This window comes from Prunus mume, linkage group LG4 (assembly GCF_029339155.1).
Source record: "Prunus mume cultivar Tortuosa linkage group LG4, ASM2933915v1, whole genome shotgun sequence".
NCBI lineage: Eukaryota > Viridiplantae > Streptophyta > Magnoliopsida > Rosales > Rosaceae > Prunus > Prunus mume.
The window spans coordinates 23,830,958-23,850,567 of NC_142701.1; positions in this window are offsets into that span (position 1 = coordinate 23,830,958).

A 19,610-nucleotide genomic window follows, 5' to 3' on the forward strand; every position below is an offset into this window, starting at 1 on the left:
GTACTTTTTACTCACCTGGATTTTGTTTGCCCAATTATTTTCCTACATTCACATTTTTATTATTCGCCATGTTTACGGAGATGTTACTTTCATGACTAATTGTCTTTCTTGTTAGGCCATATTTCTCATTCACGTCCTCTGGTTTCACCTTTTTATCATTTGTTATTCGTATAGGTTTGTTATATAGTTTTCTTTTTCCATTTGAAAAAAACAAGACTATCACGTTACACGTAAACTCGTTTTTGGATGTGTTACATGTGTAAATTTGATTGACAATTTTGTAACAGAAAATAAGTTCAAATGGTTTGTAAGGTCCCAAGTTTAGTACTAGCTCTCCAGTTGGCTGGGGTAAAGTCTTATGTGCAGAACCATGCATTTTGTAATTAATTCGTAATTTGTTGGGTCTAGATACAACATAATTAGAACCCTACATTTTTCAAATCTTCGTCAAGTACGATTATTAGAGGCAAAAACATCGAAACTTAACCAGAAATCATAGTTAAAATCTAACCAAAAAACGTACTTCATACAAAATAGTTATAAGAGCACCAAGTAAAGAAAACGTCGTCAAAGTAAATCAATTTTTGCTTTGGTTCTACTTCAACCAAAGGTATGATCGGTAAGTCAATCTTGAGGAAAAAAAACACAGGCGAAGAAAAGTTGTCTCTTTATTTATTTATTTTTCCTGGTCAATTAGAAGACTAGGCAAAAATCTGAATATATTTTCCTCTGAAATCTGCTGAGCTAAAGAAATTTAAAACGAGCTGAAAAGGACATCTTCTCATTGGTCATATCTACGCAAAATATGTCAAATTTAGTTCAGTTTAAAACTGATAATCAGAGCAGAACAATTACAGAATGAAGAAGAACAATTACAGAGCAAGCTTATTACTGAGAAAATCCTTGGCTAGCCTCTGTTTGATACCAAGTAAATAAAGTATTAAAACACTCACAATCCCTTTAATTTAGTTACGAATCTAGTGAGTTACCTAATATAATCGAATCCCAGGCACCAAATCAGGTGATAAATAGAGCAATTAACACATAATAAATAAATCTAGAGCAATTCACTACCAGTGACACCTAGACAGATTAAGTTGTTGAGTATTTTCTTCTTTCCGACCAAAAAATTTCAAAAAAGTTGCTTTATTATTATTATTATTATTATTATTATTATTATAAGTAAATAACATTCAAAAGCACGAATTAAGAGTGATGAAGAAAAAAAAACGACACTTTTGGAAATGGAAAAGGATCCGTCTCTGCTTATTTTATATGTTTCATTAACTATCTACTCATTATCGATCCTAGCAAACAATCAAATAAAATATAATCACTAAGAAAATTTGAAAGATAAATTATCATTCACAAAATGTAGAGTCGAGGTGTGACAATAAAGAGATTATTTGAAAGAGTAACAATGACAGTGGAGAAAAGAAAAGAAGAAAAAGGGTGGCTTTAAAATTTGGTTAAGAAAAGTAATCATTGTATTAAAGAAAATTTGAGAGGAAGTCAAGTCATCAGCGAGACGTTCATCATTGTCTCTACTTAATATGCATGTAACTTACTGGCTTGAAGTCAAATTATTAAGGCCAATCTACCATTAATTATTTTAATGACTTGGTCAATGTTATGACGGTATCGTAATGTGAGATATTGTAAGGCTTAATTATAATATATGTTTTCGATTATGCTTGTGAACTTCTCATAATGTCAGTTTCTTGAGCAGCAAAGTTGAAACCAGTGCATACACCTTTATTCTTCCATGCATCACATACCACGTGTCTTATTTTGTACTCACTTTGTGAATGCTTAGTTTTAAAAGAAAAAAGAATTGGAGGATCAAATCAAATGTATCATATCAACTATCACCAAAATATCACAATCAATAACATCTTTTTCCACTATAACATCAAGGGCCTAGGTGGCAGTAAAACGCCTCAATAATATCTAATCCAAGACTTACATTTCATGTAAACACATTTCTTTCACCTCCCACACATCAAATAATTCTCTTTGATAGTGGTTTCATCTTCTTGTTTGGCTGCTTCATGCTAGCTGCACTCTCCCCTTTAATGGGTTCATAATCCCCGCACTCTCTCAGAGTCATAATCACCAGAAACTACATTTATAAGGGTTTTGATACATACAAAATATAATAGAATTCAACGTACAAATTAATCATCATCACCACACACATTCTTGTCCGTGCAGTAGCGTTCATATGCATGGACCCTCTTCCACGATTCCATTCCCATCGCAGCTTTGTTTTCTAATTATGGAAATGCTTATGGCTCTTACATAATTAAGGATCGAGAAATCCACCTCCTTTTATAGACACAGCTCATGCAAAATAATCAAGGAAAATGGGGATGCTTAATGAGCGGTGATCAATCACTCCAAGACTTGAAGTAAAGTCGTCTACAGGATTGATATTTATCTTGCTGGAACCACAAACATTGCTGTCAAACTATAATTATTAAAACTAGTGACATAATCGAACATTGAACATAATTTCTGAACCCAAATGTGTTGCCTGCGGCCTGCTGAGGAGGGCATTTCCCTCCTCCACTCTCTTTTATTTCCATTTTATTTTTTTAGGTTAGTGAAAAAAATCTTGTGGTGACATGGTCTGAGTCATGTCAGTTTGGCATCTTTGTTTGAAATATGTCCAGTGCTGGCTCTACGTGGAGGGCGGACAAGGCTACAGCCTGGCCCAAAATTTTCCAACCACAAAAAGTACATATCTTTATCCCAACCCAAAAAATAATTATAATAATAAAAGAAATGTTATAACTGCCCAGTTGATCTCTCCCATTCTCTACCTTTTGGCATCAACTTTTCTACATTTGAGGATAAGGTTAATTACATCCCCTTAACTAATGTATCTTTTTATATTTATTAATAAAATTTACTTGTGCAATTAAGTTTAGTATGTAAATTTTGCCTAATTATTTTTGAAATCATGGATCCACCATTAAATCTGCCTTATGTTCTACATTTTCTTCGAGGCTAAATGAGTGGTTTATTATTTGGGCATATCAATTGTTTTAGAAATTTAGTTCTTTTGGGTTCTGTGAGTATGGCTTTGGATCATGTATTTTTATGAACTTTTCATATTAAGAGGGGCAATAACATATTAAACTCACACACACTATACAAATGCTAGGACTCAAACCCAAAACCTTTCTTAGAGAGAGCATTTGCTCCAAACCAGTTTAATAGCGGGTCCTTTGCTCGATCATGCTTAATTTTAGTGATGTAGTATATGCGACTTTTATTCTTTTTTAATAGTACAAGCTATAGTTTCTCACACATGCACAAATATGATGGCATAGGGGTTCGAACCTGAGACCTCATGTCTGCAAATTAAGACTCTTTTTCACTAAGCTAAACCATGTTGACGACTTTTATTCCTTTTATTTTTTGGTTTTGCTGGTTTTGTAGTCTTTTATAGTTTGGTGTTTTTATTGTCTTGTAAGGTTTGGTGGCTTCTTTTGTTATTTGTTTCTACTATTGAAATTTATCAAAATTTGTTATTTGACATAGTAGTTTTAAAAAAAAATTTAATAAATGGATGTAAGCAAAAACAATTTAATAAATGGATGAAGCACAACTTTTCTGTTAAATCATTAAAGACTTAAATGTCAAAATGGATATAGTAGTAATCAAGATTGGTAAACTATGTAATTACTATTGAATATTCAAGTTTTATGAAAGAAACAATGTTTGAGTATATATATGTTTGGTGTGGGTAATAACAGATTTGGACCTGAATTTATTGCTCAGAAAACATTGTGGTTGTTTTTCTAGTTAAAATTGTTCTATAGAACCATTGGGAAAAAAAAATAAAAACAAATGCATAATACACGACGGTTTCCTTGTGAAATTGTCGTCTTTAGAGTTAATAGACAACAATGTTTATCACACTGTCGTCTTTAGATATAATAGACGACGGTTCTTTTCAAACAACTGTCGTCTTTACCATAAATAACGACGGTTTTAACAAAATACCGTCATTTTTACCAATAAATGACAATTGTTTTAACAAAAAACCGTCGTTTTTATTGTAAATAACAACAGTTTTCAACAACAACAAAAAAAACCATCTTCTTTACCCTTAAATAACGATAGTTTTTAACAAAAAAAATGTCGTCTTTATATTAGAACAACGACGGTTCTACTAAAAACCATCGTCTTTACAAATAAGCAGCGATGGTGAAAAGTCGTCGTAGTTTTATACTCCAAAAGATGACGGTCATTTTAACGATGGTTTTCAAAGCATCACAACAATGGTGAATCCCTGTCGTCTATTTCGTTTTTTGTAGTAGTGACAAGAAAATCCCTTTCCTAGACCTATAAATATATGCAGATATCAAATCTTTACTCAATCTTTGCTAGCGACGGGCTACCATGTTTAGCCGCAGCTAGAGACAATTAAGCGATGAACATACAATTTAAAGACCCAATATTGCCCCATACAACTTTGACCCCCAAACAATCGCACCCCACCCCAAGATCTGCTCAGCTCAACCCCAAAAAACTAGAACTTGCCCCCACCTGACGCTTTCGTCTTCTTCATTTTTGGCAAATTTTGATTTGGTGATTTTTGGGGGAAAATCAATCCACGGTCGTGCTGAGTGGTTGTAAGTGCTGGGTGGGGTTGGGTTTGTGGATATGGATGGTGTGGTGTGGTGTGGTGGTGGGTTAGGTTTGTGGAAAGGGATGGTAGAGTGGTGGCCGTTGTAAATGGTGTGGGTTGGGTTTGGGGTGCACAGATGAGAGGATTGGAGGAAGGTTTTTGAGTTTTTTTTAATGAAGTTTTTATTTTTAGTTATTAGAAATTTTTTATTTTTTTATCTATGCAGAGGTGGGCGCCACTTGCCACGTCACTCATTCATTTAGTTTAACGATACCAATAAACCCATGTCACATCAATTTTAACAGAGTTTTGGATAGAGTTGATGGCAAGGGACAAAGTGAGTCACTAAACGCCGGTCAAGATATGAAAGTGGGTCATTTTATGTTTCGAGGGTAAAATGAGATTTGATTGAAGTTTCAGGGGGCATTAGTGTAATTAAGCCTTTAAAAAAAGCCTCTCGACATGCGGAAGCATGTGCAGAGAGGCTGGTAACTTATAAAATGTGAACCTACATAAAAATTGGCTACCCGTTTTATCGTGCACACGAGGACTAGAGAATTGACTTCCCATTTCAATGCCTAATAAATATGGGATTTTTGAAAGAACTTTTTAGTATTTCCGTTTTTAATTGTATGTTTGGAGAAATTATTGAATAATACGGTACTACAATGTCAGCATATATGATACTTCCATTTAAAATTTGTCATATGTCATATTTAAAAGAAAATTAAAACTATTTATACAACTGGTGTTTGACTTCCAATTTTACCCTTTGGAATAAAATTAGAAAAGAAGAAAATAAAAAATAAAAAAATAAAAAATCCTTCGGGAGTCCTCCTCCACCCCCAATCTCCGTTTATTCCTCCATTTTCCTTTTCAGCTTCCTCTGCTTTTCTACAAAGAAGGAAACAAACCCACATCTCAAACCTCTCCTCCTGCTTTTACTACCTGCAATTCTCTCTCTACAAACAGCACAAATTTATCCATTGGCCGAGCTCTTTACAAGTCCAAGATCCCAACCAAGGCACCCAACTCTTCGTATGTGTATCGTTTCTCAACTTCTTTCATCTTCTCCCAATCCTTCAATTTCTCCATGGAGTTGTCTTCCTCGCCTCAAAACCTCATGTTCCAATTTCTTATTACTTTGTATTCTAACCATCACACTCTGAGGATTACCATGAGGGAAAAACTCTACAGAAAAGCAAACTGAAGTAAAAACCCTAAGAAGTTCTTTTGGGATGTGAATTTAAAATTAACTGTAAAATAAAGTGGTAGTTGATGAGGGAGAGGGAGAGACAGATGGAGAGTGGACTGTATAAAAGGAAGATGGATAGAAGAAGACTTCAATTGGCAGAGATAAGGGAAAGAGACGGTGGAGGAGTATTCTTTTATTTTATTTTATTTCTAACGTTATTTTAAAGGGTAAAATTGGAGGTCAAAGTCCAGTTGTACAAGTATTTTTAATTTTCTTTTAAATGGAACACATGGCAAATTTTAAATGGGAGTATCATATGCTGATGTAGTAATATCTACTCTATAATCTCCCGTGTGTAAGATGTAATTCAGTCTAGAATATTTTGGCTGAGTATTGATTTCTTTATTAATATTTTGGCTAAGAATTTGGAGAATTTATCAAAAATAGCCAAAACTTGAACCCTAATTTCAAAAATGTCAGTTTTTGTAAAAAATTTCAAATATAGCAGAAAACTCATCTAAATAGACACAAGTGCCCTCAAATTTAAAACCCACATAATCCTAAAAGGGAAAACCCTATTAAATAAAACTTTGGAATATTTCCTTCAAACACTTTTCCAATCACCTCTCTATTTCTTTTTCATTTCCTTTTTCTTTCTTCTTCCGTTTGTCTCCAGAATCACTCACTCTCTTTTCCTTTTCTTTTTTTCTTTCTTCTTCAATCCATCTCTCTTTCCCTTTTCTTCTTCTCCCGTCTGCTATCTCTTTTCTTCTTCTCTCCCATTTGTCTCTAAATAAAATGTATGTATTTATTTGGCAAAAAAAAAAAAGAGTATTTAGAACCAAAAAATTCAAAAACTGATCGAATCAAAAAATGTACAAGTATAATTTCCTCCTCTCACTATAAAAATATATATATATATTTCACATAACTTTAATTCTTCAAAAATTGTCACAGATTTAGAGGTATAGTTTGTAGAACAAAAAATTCAATAAAACAATCTACATTAAAAAAAAAAAAAAAAAACTTAAATATTCATTCATTACAATTCATAAAGTTAAAGAGAAAAATATTACACCACTCCGTCTATGAGGTAGGATGAAGTGCAATCGGATTCTTGCAATTCTATTTGATGAATTCTAACTCGAGCAAGAACTTTAACATTTGAAACAAAAAAATTACAAAACTTAATGGATACCAAATAAACCTTAGACATATCCAAGTTAGTCGAAGGTCCATACTGATGAACTAATAACATCAGCATGTGATTACATCTTCTGCTACACATATGTCAGAATCATCATATTACCATGTTCAATAATTTTCCATGTCTATCTGCACTAACCTTTGATGTAGGCTCAAAGTGAATTGACAATATTAAATCATAGCAATTTGGATAGGGCTCAAGAGTTAAGTCGGTAAAACTAGAATTGAAATTTTATAAATATAGATGAAGAATAAACGAAGAGACGAAGAAGAATTAAATGAAGAAACAAGGAAGAACTGCTCACCATTTGACTATGCCAGTAATACGTCTGCGAACGAACTCTACATACAAAGATTCTCAATCTAATAGGGTTTTCTTTTTTAGGTTTATTTGGGTTTTAAATTTGAGGGTATTTGTGTCTATTTAGGTGAGTTTTCTACTATATTTGAAATTTTTTACAAAAACCGACATTTTTGAAATTAGGGGTCAAGTTTTGGCTATTTTTGATAAATTCTCAAGAATTTGTCAATTAACACAAATTAAGCTAAACATAAAATGTAGTTCGTACCAATCTAGTGCAATGAGTCTTCATCTTCTTCCATGATTGATGGTGGTGGCTGCGTTGAGCTCTCAGAATCTTCACATTTCTTTGACAAAGGCTTTCCACACAAACAAGAGTTTCCTTTGTACGGGTCCTTCTCCTGGAAGGTATCGAATTGTTTGCCAAGTGTTATAGGCCCGGAGAGATGGTTATTGGATACATTAAAATATGCAAGAAAAGTGAATTGTGCTGAATTATTAGGGATCCTTCCTGAGAGCTGGTTCTGGGAGAGATCTAACGATTCAAGAACAGTCAAGTCCCCTAAAGACGAGGGGATGCGACCAATGAGAGAATTGTTGGAAAGGTTCAGCAAAACAAGGCCTCTTAGGTTCCCAAAGGGACCTCCTGGAATTGTTATGATATCAAATCTCAATCATAGGAGTAGATTGCTGCAAACATTTAACTGATTCTGTTTCCTTCTCTAGTCCAGCAATCCCTGTAGTTTAGGCTGTAGTTACTACTTCTTTCCATATATGTTTCTGTACAATTTGCTATATATCTTTGTAATTGTTAGGACTGTATACACAAGCAATATACATCAGATTATCACTTTTCACATACTAAAGGGTCACTTTACTATTTGTAATATTGTATCTGATGTTGTTGCAATATTCTTGGAGTACCATGTTCATCAATGTTTGACAAATGAATTTATATGTGCTATCTGTTGATGCTCAAAATGGTTGGGCCAAGATTGAGTCCAACTTATTGATGAGGTGTGATGGATGATGAATGAAGGTGAGGACCTTAAGCATGTGTGTAAAGACTTGGGCAAGCGATAAATGTAAAGAAGACAAGATATACGTAGTTCACACTTAATGAATGGGCTACGTCCACGGAGAAGTATTCTCTCATTATAATGGTGTATGATTACATTTGTACATGAGGTTGGACCCGAATATAAAAATAACAAGTGAGATGCCCAGGCCAGGGATCTAGGAAAGAGTCCCCAGCCCTAGGGTCTAGCTCTGAGACCCGGATCCTCTTCTAAGTGGAGAGAGGAAGTCCCCTTTTCACATGGATACTACTCCCTATTTATAGGGAGGTGAAAGTAGGAGGTTTGTGTAGATTTTCAATGTGGGACTTGTTCAAGTCGTTGTGGTAGTGACACGTGTCTTGTAGAGTAGGTTTGGCAATTTAGGAGCTTCGGCAGTCAGGAGCTTGTCTTCCTTCGGCATGGAAGAAGGCGTGTGTGCCTTTGGTGCTAGTCGCTTTGAGGCTGGATATGCTCGGTTGATTATGATGTAAACAGTAGTCCCCAAGTTCGAGGTCAAGAAGTAACTTCTGGGTTGGAACTTGTTAGGTTTTTGTATAATTGTGACCGAGCAATCCGAGGTTCATGGGAGCTGTAGGGCAGTCCCTAGTCCCAAGTTGGCAAGTGGAAGTTGCGTCAGATTTGGAAGGCATAATAAAAGCATTGTGAGCTTCTAAAACTGTTGGTAGCTGGGTAATTGGGCATTTTGCAAGGAAATCGGGGCTGGACCCTATGGAGTTGAGCATTGGTAGAGGCCGAAGCCTTGAGGTTTTTAGCAAGAGAGCTTTGGAGAGCCTTCCTTTGGTGTCGATGCTCCTTGTCGTTTGGCAAAGAGGCCAAGACCCTTTTTTTTTTTTTTTTTTTTTTTTTTTTTTTTTTTTGGCTAACATTTGTGTGAGCCCCTGAATAACATGCATGACCCTTGCCGTTCGGCAAGGGCTTGAGTGCCTCGGGTTGGTGTGTAACTTTCGGCAAGGAAGCTTGTCCTTCCAAGTCTTGGCAAGGGACCTTTGAATTGGGCTTTGGCATGGCAAGAAAGTGGGCCTTCTGTGGGCTTCGATAAATGAAGTGGGCCCTAGTTAGCCCACAAGCAAGTCTTGAGCTTAGGGCTGGGCCTTTAAATTATGCAGTCTTGGAGCTGGACCACGGGTTTGGGCTGAGCCATAGATGGGCTTCGAAATAGCATGGTGGTTGTGAGTGGGCCTTTTGTAGAAGCTGGGCTTTAGCAAGGAAGTCTTTGAGGTTGGGCCATGGGTATTTGGCTGGAGCTAGGCTTAATGATTTGTGAAAGGGGTGCAAATAAGTTGCTATGGCTCTCGCCGTTTGGCAAGAGATAGCTGGGACTTATTTGTAGCTGGGCCCTTGTGTTTTTATAGCAAGGGTCTTTGTTCTTTCGGTGGGGGAGTCCAAAGATTGGAGAAGAGGTGCAAGTCCCTAATCTTTTGGAAGAAAATATCGGTGCAGCCAGTCCTTGGTTTTAGCATGACCTAGCCTCGGCAAGGCTGGTTTTGAACAGGAAGGTAGTGTCTTTTTCGCTCCACTCAACCCTTGCGGTTCGGCAAGGGTGATTCATGCCAAGCTGCAAATCCAGTTTTAATTCGGAATGGATCATTTGTTTCGTGACTGGGCCGTGAGAGTCTGCTCTTGGTTCCCACCGTTCAGCGGTTGTGGGTTGGCGTGATTTCGAGTCTGTGATAGGTCTTGGCTTGGCTTCAACGCTACACGGCTTTGGCAAGCAAGGGTCTAAATATTTACGTTTCTGTTTACACCATAATTAACCAAGCATGACTAAAACACCAAGGTAGACGTGCCTTCCTCCCTGCCAAAGGGAGATGCTCTTCAAAGGGACAACCACCTGCCAAGCTCCGAACTTCCAAACCTTAAACACAGGAGACACGTGTCATCATCACAGCAACTTGCACAAAGTCCCACATCGGAACTTTGTGCAAACCTCCTACTTTTACTTCCCTATAAATAGGAACAGTAACCAAGAAAAAGGGTAACTTCTCTCTCTCACTATTATGCATTTTGCTGAAAGTCACTACCCCTAGCCGACTCGGGCATCGGAGAGCCTTCGGCCGGCACCACACCGGTGTCCGCTTAACGACCGCTCCTCCTATCTTTGTCTTCTCGCAGTTAGCCCTCACCAAGGCCCAAATCCAGCCGAGGTGGAGCTCCTCCGCGCCGATGTCGTCAAGATGTCCGAGAGGTGTGACCATCTTCACTCCAGAATGTTGGAGCCGAACACGACTACCGCATCCTCGGCGGGAAGCGGAACCAAGCCTGTGGCTCCCAACGCAGCCTTACCCGGGAACACGAAAGCGCACACAACCAAACCAAATGAGCATTCCCACCATAGCCCTCCAATCCAGCCTAGGCCCAAGAAGGGTAAGGACCCCTCCATCCGGAGACGACCAAGTCGCGCCTTCTCCGTATCTCCCGTCGAGGAACCGCCTCATGAACCAACGAAGGTCTACAGGGATTGCGGGGACCGTATCCGGACCGTCGACGGACCCCTTCTTATCCCCGTTAATCTCCAAGACCCAAAGGTGACACACCTAGGCCCCCCACCAAAACCAATCCATGTGCCTACATGAGAGGGTATGGGGACTCGGATGATTGGGAGCATGATTACTCAGAAGAGCACGAGCCTTATCACACCGAGGAGTTCGATGGACTGACCCTTATCTAGCTCCTGGCCACACACACGGACCTCGACAGCAACCGAGACTCTCCTCATGCCGACCCGGCAATGAGACTTCTCTTTGAGAAGGTCCGCGTCTGGAGAATGAGCAAAGCGCAACCACCAACCCTTCTAGGCGGCCGCGACTGGGCCCTTTATGGCGCATCCTTAATTTCCACCATGAGAAGGAAATCCAGCCCCTCCGTGATCGCCTTCTACACTGCACGGAGGATCCCTCACCCACATACATTCTTTCCACCGCATGGATGCAAGGGCTTAATGCAGGCGAGGCATGTGCCTCATCTTCCCATCTACCCTCGGTGCGGCCTCGAATTGGTTCTACAGCCGAGCCCCGCACCATCAATACGTTTGTGACACCTGAAGCATGCTTTCTGGACCATTTCATGATCCGGGTGATCGCCTCTACTCTGCTGGACGACCACATGCTTAGGCGTGGTGAGGATGAGCCCTTTGGGAGTATGCAGCCGAGTTCACCACGAGTACTCCCGCTGCCGAGACCGATGATCGTGCCGCCTTTGGTGCTTTCAAGAGTGGCCTCGAGAGTCTAACTTTCGGTACCTTGTCCACAAGAACTCTTGGAACACGATGTCAATTAATGAAGCAGCGATGCATGCCAAAGCCGAGTATTTCAACTCCAAGCGTGGCCCGCCACCCCACATCATCCTTCACGATCCCCACCCGCTTTAGCACCCACCTCAGCCCGCCTCAACATTCTACTCCCGCCCCTAAGTACCTGTGGTACCCTAACACCCCAAGCGTAAGGATAACTACCAAAGATACCTTCAACAATAACAAACGGGCACATAACAACCACCACCAAATCCAACGGGTCGACCAAGACAGGCGGCGATCGGGCTCCACTCCCCTTCTCACCCAAGCCTAGATTCGAGGTCTTCACCACCTTGAACACCACATACGAAAATGTCCTGGTGCACGAGGCACCTATCATACCCAAGCCTCCCCGGAGACCGGGCAGCAAACTCATGCCCAACACGGGTGTCTTCATCGCTTCCATCGATTCGGTGGACACGACACCGAATCTTGTGTTGCTTTGCGCAACATCATCGAATGACTTATTCGCGATGGGAAACTGGATAAATATGTGCACAATCTCCCACCCCGCCTAACCCTCACCAACGGCAGATCAACATGATCTCAACTATCGTGGTGGTCCCACCCTGGCTGGAACCTCCGGCAACTCTATCAAACATTATGTCCGCTCTACCTATGCGCACGTGTCTTTAGCGCCGAGCGAGACGCTTGCGAAGACCCATAAATCAGGTGGGCTCCCATTACCTTCGTGATGAGGAAGAGCGCGGTGTTATCCTCCCCACGATGACCCAATCATTATTCGGCTACTGACATTTCTAACTTTGATGTGGGCGATCTCAGTGGACACCGCGCCCATGATGTTTGCCGAGGCCTTCAACGAGCTCCGTGTCCCATCTCACTCGCCGATCAAGCATCACACCCTAGTGAGCTTCTCGTGAGGTGGTCCAGCCCATTGGAAGCATTCATCTCCTAATCTCTATTGGATCGGCACCCCAACGAAGGACAATCACCACTCCCTTCCTTATTATTGACGCCCCACAGCCTACAATGTCATCCTCGGCCGCCCCGCCATGGCCCAAATGAAGGTCTTCATCTCCACTCATATGTTGCTGCTCAAGTTTCCTATGCCTCATGGCACTGCACGGCGCTGAGACCGACTTGGCGCCCGCGGTGCTACGCCGGCGGTAAGGTCCACCAACCGCCAACATCGGGCGAGGCCTCGCGGTAACTCCGCACTCCAAAGGCCGGCACCGAAGCGCCCAGAGGACCCTAGGGAGGAATCTATCACCCCACAGCCGAACCTATGGAAGACCTTGAGTGGTTACTCTTGATGAAAATATCCGGACCGGGCAGGTCCGGATCGGCACCTCTCTCTCCGAGCTTGCTCGATCTTGTCGCCTTCCTTCGCCTTAATTCGAGGTCTTTGCCTGGTCATACAATGACATGCCAGGCATATCACCTGAGATCATATCCCACCGGCTAAGCATTAATCTTGTCGTTCGACCCGTTCGGCAGTAAGCGCCGTGCTTATGACCCAGAGCGATATGAAGCCATGCGGGTAGAGGTGGACAAGCTAACCAACATTGGATTTATCAAGGAGGTGGACTATCCCACCTGGCTGGCCAATGTGGTGATGGTTCGAAAGGGCACAAAGGGCTGGCGCATGTGTGTAGACTACACCAACCTCAATCGGGCCTGCCCGAAGGATAGCTTCCCTACCCCGCATCGACCAATTGGTTGATGCCACACCGCCACGCCCTTCTCAGCTTCATGGATGCTTACTCGGGGTACAACCAGATTTTCATGCATCCTGAGGACCAGGCACACACCTCCTTCATCACGGATCGTGGCCTTTACTCAAGCTACAAAGTCATGCCCTTCGGCCTCAAGAATGCCGGGGCCACATATCAGCGTCTGGTAAACGCCATCTTCGCTCCCCTAATTGGCCATACCATGGAGGTTTATGTTGATGACATGCTCGTCAAGAGTCGCACTACTGACCAGCACATCCCCAACCTCTCAGCCATGTTCACCATTCTGAAGCAGTATAGGATGAGGCTCAACCCCACCAAGTGCGCATTTGGGGTGGCTTCAGGCAAATTCCTTGGCTTCATGATCAGCCAGAGGGGTATTGAGGCCAATCCAGAGAAGATCAAGGCCATACTAGACATGGCAATACCCAGGACGATCAAGGACATCCAGAGCCTTACCGGGCGAGTCGTAGCCTCGACTGATTCATCTCAAAGGCCACCGATCGCTGCGCCTTCTTCAAGGCACTTAAGGGTAGCAAGCGGAGTATTACCGGACCGAGTGCGACGAGGCTTTCAGCCGAAGGCGATATAGGCCGAGCCCTTTATTGTCAACACCGAGCCCGAGACACCCTCATGATCTATCTCTCCGCCTCGACTACGCCGGCCTGTGTTCATCCGCACAAAAATCGGCCTTGAGCACCCTGCATTACGCCGAAAGCATTACAGACGCCGAGGTTCGTGACTTGACATCGAAACCGCATTCACCCCGGTGGTTTCAAATTTCGGCGCCTCAGCCGCACTTTCAAGCTCCTACCATTCATGTCTTAACCAATCAACCATTTCGAAGTGTTGCCGAGACTTCGGGAGACTAGTCAAGCAGGCCATTGAGCTTGGCGATTCGATATCCACTACAAACCCCGCCACCACGGCGGCCAGTGGTCGACTTTATATCCGACCACCGAACCCATGTCGTGGCTACCCACGATTACGATGGAGCCCACTCCTACCCCGAGCCAGCCCACGCCGCCAGAACGGCACTCTAGACTTGACACACCCTTATGGACTTTGTATGTGGATGGCTCTTCCAACGCCTGGGATGCGGAGCTCGCCTTGTTCTCATCTCTCCGACAAGACTGCCCTTGAGTACGCCTTCGCTTTCCAATTCCACGCCCAACAATGAGGCCGAATACGGCACTCTTAGTGGCCTCCCTAGCCAAAGAGATGGGCGCTAGGCAAATTCAGATTTTCAGCGACTCACAGCCGTTGTCCACCAAGTCAACCAGGACTTCACTGCCAAGGACATGTCCATGGCAGCCTACCTCCAACATACCCGCCATTTACTTACAACCTTCAACGCTTATTTCATAAGCCAGGTACCACGCCGGAGAATAACCATGTCGATGCCCTAGCTAGACTAGCCTCAGCCATAGAACAGGGTCTTGGCCGCAATATCCACATGGAAATCTTGGATCAGCCAAGCACACGGACACCACTCATCTGCGCCATCGATCACAGCCCAACATGGATGGACCCCATCCTCCAATTTTTGCAGAACTGACGCTACCCACGACCTCGCTGAGGCGCGGCGTGTTCGCTTATCGCTCCGCCCGATACCTAATCATTAATGGCGCCAGTATAAGCGCGGATTCAGCTTACCCTACCTTCGATGCCTGACCCCAGAGGAAGGCCACTATGTCCTCCAGGAAATTCACGAAGGCATCCTGTGGTAGTCATTCAGCGGCGGCTCCCTTGCGCATAAGGCCATTAGGCAAGGATACTCGCCCTCACTTCACACCGATGCCCAAGCCTTCACCTGAAGTGCGACAAGTGTCGCGTTTGCCAATATCCCGCAACTCCCAAATTGAACCTTTAATACCATGGTCACCTGGCCATTCGCCAAGAGGAACTTGACTCATTGGACCTATGCCCGAGGGCAAAGGCCAAGTCGCACGCAATCGTGGCCGTCGACTACTTCACTAAGTGGGCCGAGGCCGAGGCCTTAGCCACCATCACCGCGCCGCATTGAGGCGCTCGCTTGGCAAAATATCGTGTGCCGCTCGCATCCCTAACGCCATCGTCACGGACAACGGTCGGCAATTTGACAACGCAAAATTTAGGCAGTTTTGTTCCAACCTCAAGATAAAACTTTGCTTCGCTTCTCCCGCCCATCCTCACCCAATGGCCAGTGTCGAAGCCGTGAACAAAATTATCAAGAAGACCCAAGACCAAGCTTGACAAAGCCAAGGGTTGCTGGCCGAGCTACTCCCAGAGGTTCTTTGACTTACCGCACCACCTTTCGTACCTCAACGGGAGAAACACCATTTTCCCTTTCCTTTGGTACCGAAGCAGTGGCACCAGTGGAGATTGGCCAGCCCACATACCGAACCTCCACTTACGAGGCCGAGGCCAATAGCGAGCAGTTGGCCCTCAACCTCGACTTCATCGACGAGCCGTGACAGTACCCAACATGCACAACGTCGTTGCATAAACAGCAGGTTGCCAAGTACTACAACTGAGTTAAACCCCGAGCTTTCAACTGGCGGGACTGGGTCATGCGCAAGGTTTCCTTGGCCACTAAGAATCCTAATGAGGGTACCCTGGGCCCTACGTGAGAAGGTCTATATGAGATCACCAAGGTTTGCCGCCCCGGGACTTATCAGCTTCGGGATCCCAAGGGCAAAACGTTGCCTCACCCTTGGAATGCCGACCATCTCAAGTACTACTACAAGTAAACATACCTAGACCTTAGGATATTGTGTTTTCTTCTACCTCGGTCTTGAGCCTTGACTCAAGCCCACCATTGTACTTTCTGCCCTTCGGCACCTATCTAATAGAAGCACCCAACTGGGCCCCATTTCTACTCATTCACACTCCAAAGACTTAGCAGAATGCATAAGGCAAAAGGGTACCAGGCTATCATAAAATCAAAGTAACCCGCCTTTAGGCAGGCAATATCTATACATGTCAAAAGACTACGTCTATAACAACTGGTTACATCATAACAAAAAATATACACAAGCCCTCAAGCATCGGCGTGATCATCCGCCTCCTTCTCGCAGAATGTCGATCCACGGTCGACTCCCTCCGCTAGCATCCGCACTCCTCGCCTCACCTCCTAAGGACTCGAGCCTCTGGCAGACGGAGTGGCTGCAAAAGGACTCCCGACCGAAGGAATGGGAGGGAACACCACCGTGTCGGTTTATATCCAACTCGATTAAACCTCGCAACCGCCCCACCCATACCGCTTCCTCGACCATCGATCCAAAGACAAGACTCTTGAACCCGCCCGAGCCTCGTACTCTCCACCGCTCGACGAGCCACGCCAGCTCCTCGGTCCTCCTCCTCTCACTCGAGCCTAGCCTCTCCACCGCCTAGCCGCCGGTTGTCTCCTTTAGTTCCCGCTCCAGCCTCCCCACCTTCACAGCACATTCCTCTCCCGGATGGCGCCTGAGCCTCGCAGAGCCTTGGCTGTCTGCGAGAATGGCGTCTAGCCAAGTCCACCTCTCTCTCCGCCTGCTAGGTGAGGTACATATCCCCAAAAGCCTGCAATAAAGGTATGTTCATGAGCTAGATCGTAATTGCACTATTAGAAAGTTAAAGGCACAGACTACTTACATTGGCGGTAGAAAGCACCGCCTTCTGGACCCGATTGGAGAAACTGTGACCTTGGTCCGAGCGAGCTCCCAAAGATCAATCTTGACCCGGCCAGAAGGCGCTGACAAGAGGCACTTCCGCGATGCATGGCCAGGGTTACCTCATTCGCCTCCCGCCGAACCGAGGCAAAGTCTATATCCTCAGACTGCAGGAATAGCTCCTCCATCTCGAGCGGCTGGGTGGGGATCTAGGTCGAACGGCGGCAGCATCATACACCCATGACATCCTCGATCAAGACTCAGTCCCTCCGCTTTTCTCCACCCGGCAACACCATCCTCTTCCGTCCGAGGCCGCTTCCAGCCCCGGCTGCCCTCGGCATCGGGCGCCCCTTTGCTCGCTTCTTGGCCCTATTGGCCCGCTTTCTCTCTTCTCTCTTGCAACTTTTGTTGCCTCTCCTCCGATTCACCACCACCTTCGGTGACGACTCAACCACGGCCACCACCTTCTTCGCGCCTCACCATGCAAAAACAAAACCAAGCAAAGGTGAGCAGATATACAAAAACAAACATATAAAAGGGAGGGAGTGGGCCAATACTTACTTCCTTGAAGCAACCCCGATCGAGAAGAAGAGTCAAGGCCACAATATTCTTCACCACGCGCCTGGGCACCTATCTCCTCACCACTCTATCTCTTCCTCTTCCTCCCTAGACACTGGCCTACACTTCACAGAACCTGCACATGGACAAAGGTGTTAGCTTTCCCAAGCTTCGGACGATAATACATATTCATACCATCACATTCAACACAAAGACAGAAGTTATAACCAAAGACCTATAGATTGAAAGTGGGTAGGCACATGTTCGCTGACAGTCCTCCCAGGCCAGCACTCCCAATCACCAAAGGCAAAGAACCACCGATTCCGCCACGTCTTCTGGGACGATGGTGGTTGCCCTATAAAGTATCCTCTCTCCTTCGCTTTCGACAGCTTGACTGTACCATCACCAAAGTTGCCTGTTGCTCGGACACCGAGTACAGATGCATGAATCTGCCAAAGGAGGGCTCCTCGCTTCGCCAACCACCATGCTATGTACACCCTGTAGTATACACCTAAATTGGGATTATATCGCCAGGCATAGCCCACCGAAAGCATCATTTGCACCCTATGATGCAATGGTAACCTCAATCCATGTTTGTACATGGTCGAGAACACCATAACGCAACCCTCGGGGGTATCTAGCCGCCGGTAGGTATGGGCAACCTCAGCCCCACACAACCTGTATCGATAATTTGCCTTCTGACTCTAGATCATACTGACTCATCATATTTTTCTTCTGTAGTGGAACCCCTATTGGAATGCCCACATCGACGGATGCTACTACCACCGTACCACACCCCGATGGCCCACCACTTGCACTAGCCTCTGGTGCCGGGTTATCCCCAACACCCGGTTTGCATAAGCTTCTAGGGTCACATAGTTCCTTTGCATCTCCCTATAAGCTTCTCCCCCAAAACTCCTTGACTGCTCCTCTCCCCCAACTCTATTTCCTTCCACTATCAACCCCTCCACCACACGCCTGCACTCAGAAGTATTTCCCCATCAGTACCCAAGTCTTCATCATGGCTACCACTCTCAAAGTCTTCCTCACTGAAGGCATGAGGACTTGGAGAGCTTTGACTTTCCCTTTCAGAATTATCAGACATCTACAAACACAAAAATGGAAACTAAGGGGCATGCGAAGATTGAAAACAGGAGCCTAGGCATGTTCTTAATATGTTCATGAAAGTTCATCTACGTTCATACCAAATTCATGAAAAACTCAAGCAAAAGGGGCATTTCAATCCAGAAAGGGAGGAAGAATACAAGGCATACCTTGTTATCACCACCGTCCACGGTTGCCGGAAATCGCCTAGCTCACGAGGGCACCTTTTCCCGTCTCGCCGGAAATCGCTCCGCCTACCTCGATCCTATCGGAAATCGCCCTTTCTCGCTCTACAAAATCTTTCAAAACTCAAGTGCTCATTCCTTCAGCCCTCCACAATCTTTTAAAGGCATACGAAGGACCCCTCGATTCTTGCTCCAAGCAATAACTCATTATACCGTGGGGACGCTCGATTTCCATGCCCGACGCTTTATACCATCGCCACACCTCCTTCTGAAGGCACGATGACGCCACACCTTCCCTTCTAAGGCTCCTTCCGGCTTGGAAGGAGACTCGCGTGACGCCACACCTTCCTTTGGAAGGCATGATGACGCCACACCTTCCTTCTAAGGCTCCTTCCGGCTTGGACGAACCCTCGCGACACGCAATGACGCCACACCTTCCTTCGGAAGGCATGATGACGCCACACCTTCCTTCGAAGGCCCTTCGCTTGAAAGGAAACCTCGCGGTGACGCCACACCTTCCCTCTAAGGTACCGTGACGCCATACCTTCCTTCTAAGGCCACCTTCGCACCCCTTGACCGCCCAAAAAAAAAAAGATGTCTTCTAGTTTCCAAACTTGGGGGACTAGGGGACTACCTTCAGCACCCGCCACGCTGACACGCTTGGTTGAATTACACAAACTCTTCACAAGTTCCCAAACCAGAAGCCACTTCTTGATTGACAATTT